The sequence below is a fragment of the Artemia franciscana genome, chromosome 18 (genome assembly GCF_032884065.1).
Source record: "Artemia franciscana chromosome 18, ASM3288406v1, whole genome shotgun sequence".
NCBI lineage: Eukaryota > Metazoa > Arthropoda > Branchiopoda > Anostraca > Artemiidae > Artemia > Artemia franciscana.
The window spans coordinates 27,424,723-27,440,491 of NC_088880.1; the positions used below are offsets into that span (position 1 = coordinate 27,424,723).

The 15,769-nt window shown below is 36.6% G+C and overlaps 1 protein-coding gene across 2 annotated transcripts in view; it reads right to left on the reverse strand.

Annotated features, from left to right (window-relative positions):
• Nucleotides 1-15,769, reverse strand: part of LOC136038827 (brain tumor protein-like) — a 456,036-nt gene that overhangs the window by 372,713 nt on the left and 67,554 nt on the right. The gene's annotated exons all lie outside the window — the stretch shown is intronic.

A 15,769-nucleotide genomic window follows, 5' to 3' on the forward strand; every position in this document is an offset into this window, starting at 1 on the left:
CATATTAGTTTTCACTTCACACACCAAACTGTTCCTAAGACATTACTGCTACGCTATTTTGACAATCTGCATATAGACGACGTGTTGTGATTCAGTTTACCTTCCCCCTCAAAATTTCCTGAAAGTTTCACCTTAATAGCCCTAGGTATAGTTGTAATAGTAGCCCACAAAAGTAGTATTGGTAGTACTGATAGTAATAGCGGTAGTACTACCAGCATAAGTAGTATTAATGTGACTTTTTTTGGTTGAATATTCCTCTCATCGAGTCCTAGAATTTCAACTTAATGTGTTTAGATTTAGTTCAACACTCCCCTACACACTCTCTGAAAGACTCACCTCAATGACCTTCGTCTTTTTGGAAATTAAAGTTCAAACATGCATACCGTTCCCAAAATAACATATAGTATATGTAAACAATGAACGAATTGCCTAACTTACAGCCATTGCCCTGATGACCGTGGGGAGGTTGACATCCCCCAAGACATAATTACTAGACCTTTCAACAAGGCTAGACAAAAAATCTCTTAAAATTTTGAATGGGTGTGGGGAATGGTGGGGGTGCGGGGGGAGCTGGTTTGATGTGTTTTGGGGAATGGTGGGGATGTGGGGTGGCTGGTTGCCCCCATTTACTTTTGACTCTGAAAAAGGGCGCTAGAACTTTCCAACTTCCAATCAAATGTGCCCAGCCCGAAGTTTATACGATCACCTGTTCCACACAAACCCTTATATGCCCTGGGGAACAACTTACAGCCCTTGTCCCTGGGCAGTGGTGGTTGTGATGACACTTGAGGAATTGTTATATGTTCTTTGGACTATTGTAACTATTGGCTAGTTGCTCTCCATCACTTTTAACTCTTAGAAAGGAAGTAGAACTTTACATTTCTAATTAAATGAACCTCCTCTAAAGTTTATACGATTACTCCTTTTATAATAACCTTACATACACCCGGGCTGTAACTTACAATCCCTGACCACAGACTCAGAAGGGGCCGTGTCGACCCCGAAGACATTTTTGTGTGATCTTCGGACTTATTTTTGAACAAATACCTATCTCAAAATTTGTATTTGATACAATCAGGAAAAAAGGACGTGAGGGACGGGAGGGGGGTTAGTTGCCCTTCGATCACTTTGCCTCTTAAACAGGGCACTAGAACATCTGATTTCCAGTCCAATGACCCCCTCCTAAGTTTGTACGACCACATTTTCCATAAAAACCTTATATGCCCCAAGCATAACTTACAACCCTTGCCCTGAGAGCTGTGGGGGGAGGTTGTTATCCTGAAAGACGTAATTACTGGGCCTTTCAACTGTGCTGAACAAAATGGTTTTTTGTCACAATTTTGATTGGATGCGTTTGAAGAAATGATGGGCGTGGGAGGGGGAGAGGAAGGGGCTGGTTGCCCTATCACTTTTGACTTTGAAAAGGGTCTAGTACTTTCAATTTCCAATCGGATGAGCTCCTTTCAAAGTTTCTACGACAACTCCTGTTATGCAAAGGGCCCTGGTCAGATAAAATAAAATAAATAAATGATTCATATCTGCCTACATCGCTCTTATTTAGGCAGCGCTATTGCGTTGCCTATGAAAATATGTACATACGTTGTTTTTGTGTGCGATTTAAGACTATTAACAACATTGGTATTGCATAGGATACACGGCTAAATAATTATATTTTGCACGCTACTTTTGCTTGTAAAAAGTGATTTTATTAAAATAGATCTACTTATAATAGAACTAGGAATTTTGTTTTTCTATAGAATGGAGAATAAAAAAAACTTTTAGTGCTTAATAAGCTATAATAATCTCTTTTATTATTACATTTAGAAAATTAATCATTATTTTAAATCAAATTATAAATCAATCATTTACGCGCCAAAGATTTTTTAGAAGCTTCTGTGAACTGAAAAGAACTGGGGGAATTATTCGGCTATTTAATAATCAAATATTGCAAACAGATATTAAAAACATAAATTAAAAACTTTTAAAAATAAACAATGCCTAATTTACCAAATTCGTCGTGATATAAATAGCTATGGAAATTCATGCTACGGAAATTTGTTAAACGTGAAGGCTCCGTGCCTATGTCCTTGGTTCAATTATTTTTATCTGATCTATCGTGTGCTATGGAACGGCTTCCAATAGACTTAAATAAGGGGTTTTCATTTACAATCTTTGAGATTTCTAAAATACGCTTTGAAAAATCCTATCTCTGGTACGGCTGTAGCTTGGTCACTGTTGGATGCATCTGGAGTTGGCTACTTTCATACCTTTCTTATGATAGATACCACAAGGTGTCGCTTCCTGATTATCTCAAGATTGCCACCTCTTTTGCTCAGAATATGCTTCTTCCTCTTCTTTGCAAACGAATATCTAGGGAGACTAATGCAGAATTTTTATGCAATTCCAACTCCTGTTGCAGTTTGAATTCAACCGCGGACTCCATATTGCCAAGCAGAGATAAATCAATTTTATCACCATATGATTTAAAAAATCTATTAAATCTAGCTAAAATAACATATAAACCTTGCAACTGGCACAAATGCTGCTGAGAATATATTTAACATCACTGATAGTTATTTGTTTCTGAAACAATGTTGTCTCAGTAGAATCACTTGTAATTGTGTAAATTAACTGCTACGGCCACTGGTAATTATCGGCCACTGGTATGAATGCTGACAATTACCATTTGTCGTGGCCTATCTGCATATTGCTGTTGCCTTAAGTTGCACTGTGAAAGGCAAAAATAAAAAAAAATGTTAGGTTGAATCAGTCAAAAATAGTCCCAAATTCGCATTCACTCATCTCCTTCTCATCCCCAGATTCAGAATAGGCCAATATTAGTCGTGTGCGTATCTGATCAACCCCAAAGATTGTCAAACTTGAGAAATAGACTTGAACTTCATTTATCAAAATCTTTTTGGATTCTTGACAAGAAGATTTTAAGAATTGAATACTTGGTACTATAGAAACCTAATTCGTACACATCTTCAACTCCATCACTGTCTTCAATACACATGTCAAGTTCTACTATGAACTCACTCTATGGGGTATTCAATCGCATAGATATCTTGCTGTTGCACACATAATGTAAAATTCAACCGTTAATTACGATTGTGTCATTTGATGGGAATCCTGCATAATGAATTGCAATATTTGTCTGTATTATTGCAATTTAACGTTCTTAGAACCAAATTTTTGTTCTTTTGGGTCACTTCATTTTGAACAATGTTTATTACTTAATATTTTTACTTAAACTTTCTCCTGTTAATATTTTCCTTAACATATTCAGTGGCAGCTTTGTTTCAAATGGGCTGTCACTCATATCCCACAACACATAAAAATCCCACTCCATATAACTCCCCAATGCATAAATTCTCACTGCACAGCTCCCCACACAAAAATTATAAGCCCCAAAAGTCCCATTATCAGTTTTCCAAAATAATTTTTCAAATAATTTGTAATTTCTTTTAAAGTTTTTCCTGTTTACGAGGTGGCAAACGATCCTACCCCTACCCTAACTGTGAAATATAGAAGGCACATAAATGTGTTTGATTTACAACAACATCAAATTATAAGAAATTTTTAACTTAACAAATTGCACTAATTAAAATATGTGCTAAGCATTACAATGAAAACAAAAGACATTATATTTGACCAAGATGTTTCTCAAAAAGCCTTCAATTTCTGCCCCAGTTTGCATTAAAAGATTTCTGAGCTTATTAATTACAAATCTGAAGCTAAAAATGCAATTTAGAAGTCCAAAAGTGAAACACAGGAAGTACATATTTCTCAAATTCTTCTTAATTTCCGTAAAAAATTGAAAAAAGTTTCCTATTTTAAAAAGCATAATCAGAATTTTTAGTGTTGCAGCAACTCCGGTCCATTGGGTTACGGCTGTGGAACAATACAAGTGATAATGTCCTACAATATTTTACCAGAAGCGTCAAAAGCATGGCAAGAGCCACAAATGTTAACCCCTACCTAAGTCAGTTGAGATCAAATAGGCCCTTGTTATACATACAGAACAAGAATGTTGCCCTTGTCTTATAGAGGTACAAACTCCTGAGACTACAACTGCAACTTTCTGTTCTAGAGCAAACAAGCAAGAAAAGACTTCAGTGTTTGTTCTACTCGATTTTGAAAAGTCAGAATTTGGAAAAATATCTATCGCTTCAGACTAAGTTCGGTTAAAATTCAGTACCTTCTTTTTGGAAATAACCTGGAGAATAGAATTTAGGTGCTCTTACGATTCTCCTTCCTTCGTCAAATTCAAGACATAGAATAAACGTAGAAATTCACGAAATTTTGTTCTGGACACACAATAAAAAAAGAGAAGAAACATTTTTGTTTCATTTTTGAATCACCCTTACGATTCTCCTTCATTCGTTAAATTCAAGAAATAGAATAAACGTAGAAATTCATGAAATTTTGTTCTGGACACACAAAAACAGAGAAGAAACATTTTTGTGTTAACTTAAAAGTTGAATTGGTTGATATTAAACACTTTTGGGATGTTTCCTTATGAGGTGTAAAAGATAGTCGATAAGAGGTGTTTCAATAGCAGACGTGATTTCTTAGTTTCAGAAAGCGTTTCAAATTGCTTTTTTGGCACTTTCTGCTATATACGTATTTTAAGATGTGAGTACTTTATTTTTTTTGCCATCTTAGTTTTTAATCAATAACTTTTGTCTTCTTTTCTCAAATCTTATTTTTACCACCAAAAAATGCAACAAATACTACAAGTACTATAGAAAATACTATGCGTGTCAATATGCCTACCCTCGTGAACAGAAGACGGCGATTGGAAGAGCTGGGATGTCAGACTAGTCACAGGTCTGCTTTTGCCCACTGCTCATAAAGATTGAAAGTTCATTATTTAGTTTAAAGTATATAGTCTTTAGAAAGGATTATCCAAATAAAACAAGAGCTAAGAGCACACATGGCACTTGTGACGAGGTCGGAAGAGCCAAGAGCTCATATGGTATGAGCTCTAGCAAAATTTTAAGAATCAATAAAGTGCATTAAAAGGAAAATCAGAGGCTTAATGTCGGTCAGGATTTATAATAAGAGCTTTGAGTCACGAGGTACTTCTAAATATCAAAATTCATTAAGATCTGATCACCCACTCGTAAGTTAAAAATACCTCAATTTTTCTAATTTTTCCTCTCCCTTCAGCCCTACAGATGGTCGAATCGGGAAACACGAATTTATCAAGTCATTTTGTGCAGCTCCCTGACACGCCTACCGATTTCATCGTCATAGCACGTCCAGAAGCGCCAAACTCGCCAAAGCACTGAATCCTACCACCTAACTCCACCAAAGAGAGTGAATCCAGTCCGGTTTCGTCAATCACGTATCTACGAAATTTATAAGCATTTTCCAAGATTTCTAGTCTCCCCCTCCAACTCCCCCCAATGTCAAAAGATCTGGTCGGGATTTGAAATAAGAGCTCTGAGACATGAGTTCATTCTAAATATCGAATTTCATAAAGATCCAGTCACCCGTTCTTAACTTAAAAATACCTCTATTTTTCTGATTTTTCCAAATTAACAGCCCCCAGCTCCCTCAAAGAGAACGGATCCGTACCAATTATGTCAATCTCGTATCTAAAACTTGTGCTTATTCTTCCCACTAAGATTCATTCCGATCTCTCCACTCTAAGGGTTTTCCAAGATTTCCGGTTTTCAAGATTTCTGTTTCCCCCCTCCAACCCTCTAAGTCCCCGAATCCGATTCGAATTGAAAATGGAGCATCTGAGACATAAGATTGTTCTATATATCAAGTTTCATTAAGATCCGATCACCCATTCGTAAGATACCTCGATTTTCACGTTTTCCCAGAATTCCTGTCCCCCCCAAAAAAAATCCCTTCAATGTCACCGGATTAGTCGAGATTTACAATGAGAGTTCTAAGCACAAGATCCTTGTAGATATTAAATTTCATTAAGATCTGATCACCCGTTCGTAAGATACAAATACCTCATTTTTTTATTTTTCTGAATTTCTCTCCCCCCCCCAACTCCACCAAAGAGAGCGGATCTGGTCCGGTCATGTCAGTCACCTATCTTGGACTTGTGCTTATTCTTTCCACATAGTTTTATCTGATCTCTCCGCTTTATGCGTTTTCCAAGATTTCCGCCCCTCCCCCCTAATGACACTGGTTCCGGTCGGGATTTAAAATAAGAGATCTGACTTTCGAGGTCCTTCTAAATATTAAATTTCACTAAGATACGATCACTCTTTCGTGAGTCAAAAATACCTCATTTTTACTAATTTTTTTTAGAATTAACCCTCCCCCAACTCCCCCAAAGAGCGCAGATCCGTTCTGGTTATGTCAATCCCGTATCTAGGACTTGTGCATATTTTTCCCACCAAGTTTCATCCCGGTCTCTCCACCCTAAGCGTTCCCCAAGATTTTAGGTTCCGCCCCCCTCCCAACTTCCCTTTAATCGGATCCGGTCTGAATTTAAAATAAGACCTCTGAGACATGATATCCTTCTAAAATTCAAATTCCATTGAGATCCAATTACTCCTTCTTAAGTTAAAAATACCTCATTTTTTTAGTTGTTCAGAATTAATCCTCCTCCCCCAACTCCCCCAGAGAGAGCAGATCCGTTCCGGATATTTCAATCACGTATCTAGGACTTATGATTAGTTTTACCACCAAGTTTTATCCCGATCCCTCCACTCAAAGCATTTTCCAAGAATTTAGGTCCCCCTCAACTCCCCCCAATGTCACAGGATCCGGTCGGGATTTTAAATAAGAGCTCTGAGACACGATATCCTTCCAAAAATCAAATTTCATTAAGATCCGATCACTCCTTCGTAGGTTAAAAATACCTCATTTTTTCTAATTTTTCAGAATTACCCCCCCCCCAGCTCCCCCAAAGAGAGCTGATCCGTTCCGGTTATGTCAATCACGTATCTAGGACTTGTGATTATTTTTCCCACCAAGTTTCGTCCCGATACCTCAACTCTAAGCGTTTTCCGAGATTTTAGGCTCCCCACTCAATTCCCCCGATGTTACCGGATCCAGTCGGGATTCAAAATAAGAGCTCTGAGACACGATATTCTTCCAAACTTCAAATTTCATTAGGATCCGATCACTCCTTCGTAAGTTAAAAATACCACATTTTTTCTAACTTTCAGAATTAACACACACACCCCCCCCCCAACTCCCCCAAACAGAGCTGATCCGTTCCGGTTATGTCAATTACGTACCTGTGACCTCTGCTTATTTTTCCCACCAAGTTTCATCCCGATCCCTCCGTTCTAAGCGTTTTCCAAAATTTTAGGTTCCCCCCAACTCCCCCCCCCCAGTGTCACCCAGTGTCACCGGATCCGGTTGGGATTTTAAATAAGAGCTCCGAGCACGATATCCTTCCAAATATCAAATTTCGTTAAGATCCCATCACCCATTCGTAAGTTAAAAATTCTTCATTTTTTCTTTATTATCCGAACCCCTACTCCCCCCCAGATGGTGAAATCGTGGAAACGACTATTTCTAATTTAATCTGGTCCGTTCCCTGATACGCCTGCCAAATTTCATCGTCCTAGCTTACCTGGAAGTGCCTAAAGTAGCAAAACCGGGACAGACGACCGACAGACCGACAGAATTTGCGATCGCTATATGTCACTTGGTTAATACCAAGTGCCATAAAAAGGCTCAAACTTTTTACTAAAAAGAAGAGAGTGAGCGAGGTAAGAATGTTTCAGGGGGGGGACTCTGTCCCAATTTTGTTTTTAAATCATATAGATTGAAAATTTTTTGCGTTATTCTGGCTAAAACAAGTTGCAACACAGTTCTCTTACATATTCTCAAAAAAATGTGGAGGGGCGGGAATAAAGGTATCCACAGGTCAACTTCGTGTTTTAATGAATTAGATTGAAACTTTTACATGATTCTACTTCAAACAAGGTACAGCATGCCTACATATCTGCTCGGAAGTTGACGGGGAGGCGGGGGGGGATAACGGAAGTACCTCAATTTACTTTGTAAGATCTCTGAATTATTCTATTTATTATCCTTCAAGAGATTTTTGACATGGGTCAAGGAACCGCGGCACCTCTTAGCCGTTTTTAGATTCCATCCTACCTTCAGTTCGCAATTAATGAATACCTGCTCTTCTACTTGAACAAACTTTTCCACTCGAAAGCAGTGGAATCCAGAAAAAAAGAAACTGGCAGAGTAGCCAGCAGACAGGCAGAACTGAGCAGCCAATCCTCTCTGACAGACAATAAAAGTCCAACTCAGCTTACGCACCGTGAACTCTGCCAGGTGCAATCTAGAGGGATTTTTTTTTTGGGGGGGGGACAATGTGACAAGGTCGCTAATGAACACAATCTTGGGGGGCCAATGTGACAAGGGTGCCAATAACTGACAATATTGACAAATTTATTTTTAAAAAGAGTGAAAAAAGAAAAAAAGGGAAAGAGGGCACTAGAAAAAAATCTTGGGGAAGGAGATAGGGCCCCCAGCCATTCCCCTGGATCCACCAGTGAGCTCTGCCTCGGGACCCAGTAAAATAACACTTTTTGACCCTAGACAAAACCTAGATGTAGCTTTCCCAATGCTAATGTCAAATTCATTAATCCAACCCAAGATTTACGTTTTTCTTAAATGTAGGAGAAGTAAAATCTCTGTCACGGACTGGATTTGGCTGGGGAAAAAAGAGGACAAAGCCAAAGTATTCCTCCCACAAACAATAAATGTTTCCTTATTACATTGAAGGTATCATATTTTGTAGTTCAGCAAATTTAGTACATTAATTCTAGTTCGTATAAAACGAATTATTGAAGGACAAGGAAAAAAGAAGTAATTTGGAGCTGACTGGAGGTATAATCAGATAAGAACACAATCTTCTCTGAATGACAAATGAGTTCTGATACAATGACACCTATACAATGTCTTTCCAGTCACGGAGAAAATTGTACTTGGCTGATAGCAATACGAATCAATAGCAAAATAAACCTATTCAATGGACAGTTACGGTTACCCTAAAAGCATACAACGTGTGCTGAGAACAATAGCGATCGGGGGAGGGTTCTGTAATATAACACTTGAAAGTATCAGAAAATGTCAGAAAAACGGTTTTTTGTCGGGTAGAATATATCTTTCCCCTGATTTCTGGATTTTCAGATTATTGTATTGAGAGGAAAAATGTATGAATGATACAGAAACGAAATCAAGTTAATGACTCTCTAGAGGCAAAAATCATCTGCTCTAGCAGTGGTATTGTTTATTAATTCCTGTACGTTTCATTTATTCGCGCTTCTCTTTTTGAAGCGAAATTAAATATCACTCATTACTACTACTATGATTATTGTTACCAATTATGGTAATCTTTTTAGTTATAGCCTACACGTGAGGGTAGAAGCCAAGGGACATGGACATAGGTAGGGAAAGCTAATGACATTTAGGATTATTCTTTAAATATGTTTAATTTTCATATTTCCCCCCTTTCTGAAAAAAAAGTATTCTTTTTCGTATGTCCAGGGGATTCAAATTTTTAGCCTTAAACTTTGCTCTCTCGTCTGAAATTCGCAAAAAAAAATATTTTAACAACTTTATCAAACAGTTCGTGGTAACGAACTGTAGTAAGGAGAGACCCGGCTCAATAGTAACCAAAACTCTAAAAAATGGAATTTTGATACCAATAGCTACATCAAAAGAATCGCATTTTAATGCTGATTTTAAATATATAAGTTTCATCAAGTTTAGTCTTACTCATCAAAAGTTACGAGCCTGAGAAAATTTGCGCTATTTTAGAAAATAGGGGGAAACACCCCCTAAAAGTCATAGAATCTTAACGACAATCACACCATCAGATTCAGCGTATAAGAGAACCCTACTGTAGAAGTGTCAAGCTCATATCTACAAAAATTTGGAATTTTGCATTTTTTTGCCAGAAGGCAGATCACGGATGCGTGTTTATTTGTTGTTTGTTTTTTTTTGTCTTCCCAGGGGTGATCGTATCGACCCAGTTGTCCTAGAATGTTGAGAACGGGTTCATTCTAACGGAAATGAAAAGTTCTAGTGCCCTTTTTAAGTGACCTAAAAAATTGGAGGGCACATAGGCCCCCTCCCACGCTAATTATTTTCCCAAAGTCAACAGATCAAAATTCTGAGATAGCCATTTTATTCAGCGTAGTCGAAAACCCCGTGGGAGGGGCAACAAGTTACAAACTTTGACCAGTGCTTATATATAGTAATGGTTATTGGGAAATGTACAGGCGTTTTCAGGAGGATTTTTTTTGGTTTGGGGGAGGAGTTGAGAAGAGGAGGATATGCTGGGGAATTTTCCATCGAGAATTTGTCACGGGAGAAGAAAATTTCCATGAAGGGAGAGCAGGATTTACTAGCATTATTAAAAAAAAACAATTAAAAAATAAATATGAAAAAGTTTTTTCAGCTGGAAGTAAGGAACAGCATTAAAACTTAAAACAAACAGAAATTATTACCCATATAAGGGTCTCACCTCCTTCTAATACCTCGCTCTTTACGCTAAAGTATTTTTAGTAATTTCAACTATTTATTCTACGGCTTTTGTGATTCAGGGGTCATTCTTAAGAAATTGGGACAAGAGTTAAGCTTTAGTGTAAAGAGCGAGGTACTGACGAGGGGGCGAACCCCTCATATATGTAATAAAAACATGAGAATACAAAAGTTCTTTACGTAAGCTAATTTATAAGTTACGTAAATCTTTTACTAATAAAAAGATTCGTAAAAGATTAAAAGTTCTAGTTGCCTTTTTAATTAACCAAAAAATCGGAGGGCAACTAGGCTTCCTCCCCCGCTCTTTTTTTCTCAAACTCATTCGATCAAAATTATGAGAAAGCCATTTAGCCAAAAAAAAAAAAAAAATGCAAATTTCGTTTTGATTATTCCTCTGCGGAGAGCCAAAATCAAAACATGCATTGATTCAAAAACGATCAGAAATTAAATAAAAAAAACAAGTTATTTTAACTGAAAGTAAGGAGCGACATTAAAACTTTAAACGAACAGAAATTACGTCGTATATGAAAGAGGCTGCTTCCTTATCAACGCCCCGCTCTTTACGCTAAAGTTTTTTACTGTTTTAAAAAGAAGAATTGAGAGAAAGAGTCAAACTTTAGCGTAAAGAGCGGGGCGTTGATGAGGAAGCAGCCTCTTTCATATACGAAGTAATTTCTGTTCGTTTTAAGTTTTAATGTCGCTCCTTTCAGTTAAAAAAAAACTTGTTTTTTTATTATTTAATCGTATTCAAAATCCAAATTTCAATAAAAAATATACAGGTAGTGCTATATATATTAAAGAAAAATCCAAAACACAGAAGTTCAGAGATTTAGAAAAAAAAAAGTCTTAGGGGACCACTTAAGCTTTAATAAGCTAGTGAACGCTAGCTTTCTCCGGGGCAAAGCCAAAACTTCGAGAAAAATTATGGTTTGGGGTTCAAAAAAGAGCTTCTCCTTGGCGTTATTTTGTAAGCCTATGCTGAACTAGTAGTTGTAAAATTTCATAATTTTACTCAATTGGTTGAAAATTAAGTAATATTTGGTTGAATCAAACCTGCACTCATCGGTATAAAAATGAATGGGAAGTCCCCAGCGGGTAGATAGGTTTCCCAACTTAAACATTGTGTTTACCAATGAAGTTTGTTTAAAGATAAAGGAAGACCTCTTGCTTTTGAGAGCTTTAGTTTCAAAACCATATATCCACTGAGGTAAATTAGAGACCTTTCTCTGTAGTTGATAAAACGGCATCTTGAAACCCTGGTTAGCAGCATCGCGAGCCCAATACGGATTCAGAAGGTGGAACACCGCTTCATACTCAGACCTTTTGAAACAAAATTGCCGGAGTCAACTACCTCAAGAAAATTCCAAAGCAAGCTACAGCTTAAAATCCAACGAGCAGATTTCTCGACGATCTAGCTCAACTACTCCAATGGCTCAGCAATGTTCAATGGATGAATTAAGCTGATTTCTTGAAGATAGTTATTGAGGACTAGGTTTACGATTCTCACCGTTGAGAACGCCCTCCAAAGAGGTGGAAGGAAAACTTGGCACCTCAGTTCCATTTTTCATCTACCAGATGAGTCAGTAGTACACGTAAAGTATTTGCACGCCTTTAGAGGACAGAGGTCCAAAGATCATCTTCAAAGGTGTGTAAGTACATTATTTCAAATTTATTAACTTAATTATTACTCTTAATTGGTTGTGATTGACCAATTATAGTCAGTTTTGTAAGACACTAGCAGTATTTTATCCTGTAAATTGACATTATGTCTGTGTAAATAGAGTATTTTTGAAATTTACGGATTGTATGTTTATGATAGATCTTGGATTATCTGCCATTAAAAGGGGAAGGATATTTTTTCCAATCCCGGATTTCCCCCCCCCCCCCCCCCTACAAGACATGTAAAATATGTTTTGGGACATTTTATTTGGAAAATTCTTTTCTAGTATTCTTATCTTAACAAAAAAAAATAAAAAAATGAAGAAATCACAAAATTGCCTCTGTCCTTGATCCAGGAAATACATTTTGCCCCTCCCTTCTCTCCCTATACTTCCTTGAATTGACGCCACCGATTCTAACACTTAATTTTCCCGCTATTTATTTTTGCCAATGTCTAAAAGATTGTGGTAATGAACTGTAAGTAAGGAGCGACGCGGTTCAGTAGAAACCCAAACTGTACAAATCAGAATTTTAATGCCATTAGGTATACATAAGAAAATCAGCTTATTATGCTGATTCTAAACATATAAGTTTTATAAATTTAGTTTTACCCATCAAAGACTACGAGCCTGAGAAAATGTGTCTTATTTTGGAAAGAGGAGGAAACACCCATTAGCCTAAAAGTCAAAGAATCTTAATCAAAATCACACTATCAGATTCGGGAACCAGATAGACTTGTGGTAAATTTTTCAAACTCTTATCTGCAAAATTTTGTTTTTTGTTTTTTTTGCCAGCAGAAAGTTGACTGTTTATTTTTTTCTTTGTTTACTTGGGTTTTTTTTTCCAGGGGTGATCATATTAACCCAGTGGTCTTAGAATATCGAGAGAGAGAGCTCATTTGACCGGAAATTAAACATTGTAGGTCGTTTTTAAGTGACCAAAAACATTGAAGGGCAACTAGGCCCTCTCCCCAGCCCCATTTTTCCTTAAATCGTAAAATAAAAATTTTGAGATATTAATTTTGTTCATCATAGTTGAGCGGCCCACTAACTATGCGTTTGAATATAACATGACCCCCCCTCGTATCCCCAGGGGAAACGTCCTTAAGTTATTAAATTTGTCCATAGTTTACGCTTAGCATTGTTATTGGAAAGTATGCATACATTTTTGGATGGGGGGATGAATTTCCTTGTGGGGGAAGGGGTTCTATGGTGGATTTTTCCGTGGGGAGGGTGGTTTTCCTCGGGTGAACCTTTCAGGGAAGGCTCTACAGTGGGGTAATTTACATAATTCCTATAAAAATATTTTTTCATGTCTTGCTTTCTCTTTTCCATCCCATTTTTACGCGTTGCTATGTAAGGGTAATTGTCGAGGGAAGGTAAATTTTCACCGGGACTGATTTGTCAGGAGAATATTTCTACAGGGAGGTGAATTCCTCCGTGGAGGCGTAGCCGGATTTCCTGGCATTATTCTAGAAATGTACAGAAATTGAATAAAAAAAAGCTTTTTTTCAACCAAAAGTAAGGAGAAACATTAAAACTTGAGACGAACAGAAATTATTACGTATATCAAGGGGGTTGCTTTCACCTCAACACATCGCTCTTTATACTAAACTTATAATTTTGTCCCAATTCTTTAAGAACGACTCCTGAAACGCAAAGGTCGTTCAATTAGAACAATAAGAAGCTTTTGTAACAGCATTAGAAACTTTAACGTAAAGAGCGAGGTGATGAGGAGGGGCAACCCTCTTAATATACGTAATAATTTCTGTTCGCTATAAGTTTTAATGTTGCTTCTTACTTTCCGTTGAATTTTTTTTTATTTATTAATTTGAAGCACGATGTCTGATATGTTCCAATATAATTCTCGTTTGTTTTCTGCTCGAGTTTCGATCCTCCTTCCTTTTATATTCAAGGAGTGAAGTTCTTTCATAGTCACCTGTTTTTACCAAGCGTGAAGTATGTTTTACCCATCAAAATAGTTCGCTGTAAAATTAGCAGCAGTAATTCGGTTTTCGTAACCAGCATCAAAATGGAAAAAGGCGTAGGCAGAGAAGTAAATAATAAGGCAATTAAAGACTTCTTAATACCAATATAATGTTCATAAAAACACATAACAAAACAACTGCATAATCAAAATGGAAATAACTACTAATACTATTATGCTTCAATCGATGTCTTATTTTTCTTCACATTCTTTCGTTTACTTATTTAGGTTTCCCTATCTACTTAATCTCCACTATTTTCACTTAATTATTTGCCTTTCTAATATTTTTGGGTCAGTAAAATGTCACTTTCAACTTATACGTAGATATTTTACTCACTTTTTATTTATAATGAGTATAACTTCGATTTCTCTTCCCAAACTCATCTTTAAAAACATTTTGGATTGTTTAGCTTCGACTGTTTAATATGAAAATAACTGTCTTCGGCCTAAGCGTTGCTTCAAATTCTGGCGATCATATACTAGTCACTTGACAAATCATATATTACCCTTCCTTTTTCCTCTGTAAAGAGCATTCAGACATCAAGTTAACTGTTTGCTTTTGTCCTTGGGACTTAAATAGCTCATCCCCGTTTCCTAGGCTATTCGTCATCTCAAAAACAACGTTCTATTTTCCAGACTGATTTCGTATGCAAACTGCATCTTTATGTGCTTCCTATTTGACAAAAAGCATTTTATAGTCTCCGGCGTCCAGATGAAAAAAGGATAGAGGAGCAGTATGGTAAATTAAAACTCCGTCTCTCGTCTTGCGAAGCGAAGAAGCAATCTGAAATAAGTTCTTGTGAGTATTTCCATTTTGTCAAAACCAAAATAAGTATTTTCTTTTACGGATAAATTAGACTAAACTATAATCACATTTTTATTTACAAACTTAAATCTTCTCAGCTCATTGTTGAACGTCTTGCGAAGCGAAGAAGCAATCTAAAAAAAGTTTTTGTGAGGATTTCCATTTCGTCAAAACCAAAATAATTACTTTCTTTTACGGGTAAATTAGACTAAACTATAATCACATTTTCATTTACAAAATTAAATCTTCTCAACTCATTTAGATATGATTTACTACAAAAAATAACTATAACAAGCCCAGCCGGGCTGAATTCGTATTTTAGAATTAACACAAAAACATAACATCAACAAAGGTTTAAAAACAATCATATTCATAAAACTGGCAAAAGAAAGCATCGTTATTTTATAAAAAGGTAAAAAAATAAATAAGAAATTAGAAATACGTATATACATATACAGGCCATAATAAATTAAAAGGTTTTAAAAGATTAAAACAAATAAAACTAGTAAATTAAAACGGTTATTAAAAACACAAAAAGGAGGAGAAAGGTGGACATATATAAATAATAAGCTGTAAATTGGATGGGCGTTTTGTTTATTTTTCCGTAACATGAGGTACCAATGTTTTTGTATCTTGAAGTCAAGCAGTGAATACAGGACAAGAATAGGCTACGAGACGGCTCTGGACGGTGAGGTCTGGCTAGGGAGTGTCTTTTGGGCAAATATATTCCATGTGAGGGTTTGGTATTGTAGTTTTGAAAAACGGAAGGCACAACTTAACTCCTACACTCAAATGCGTAAAAGTTGTTTTTCCTTAGAAGAAAAG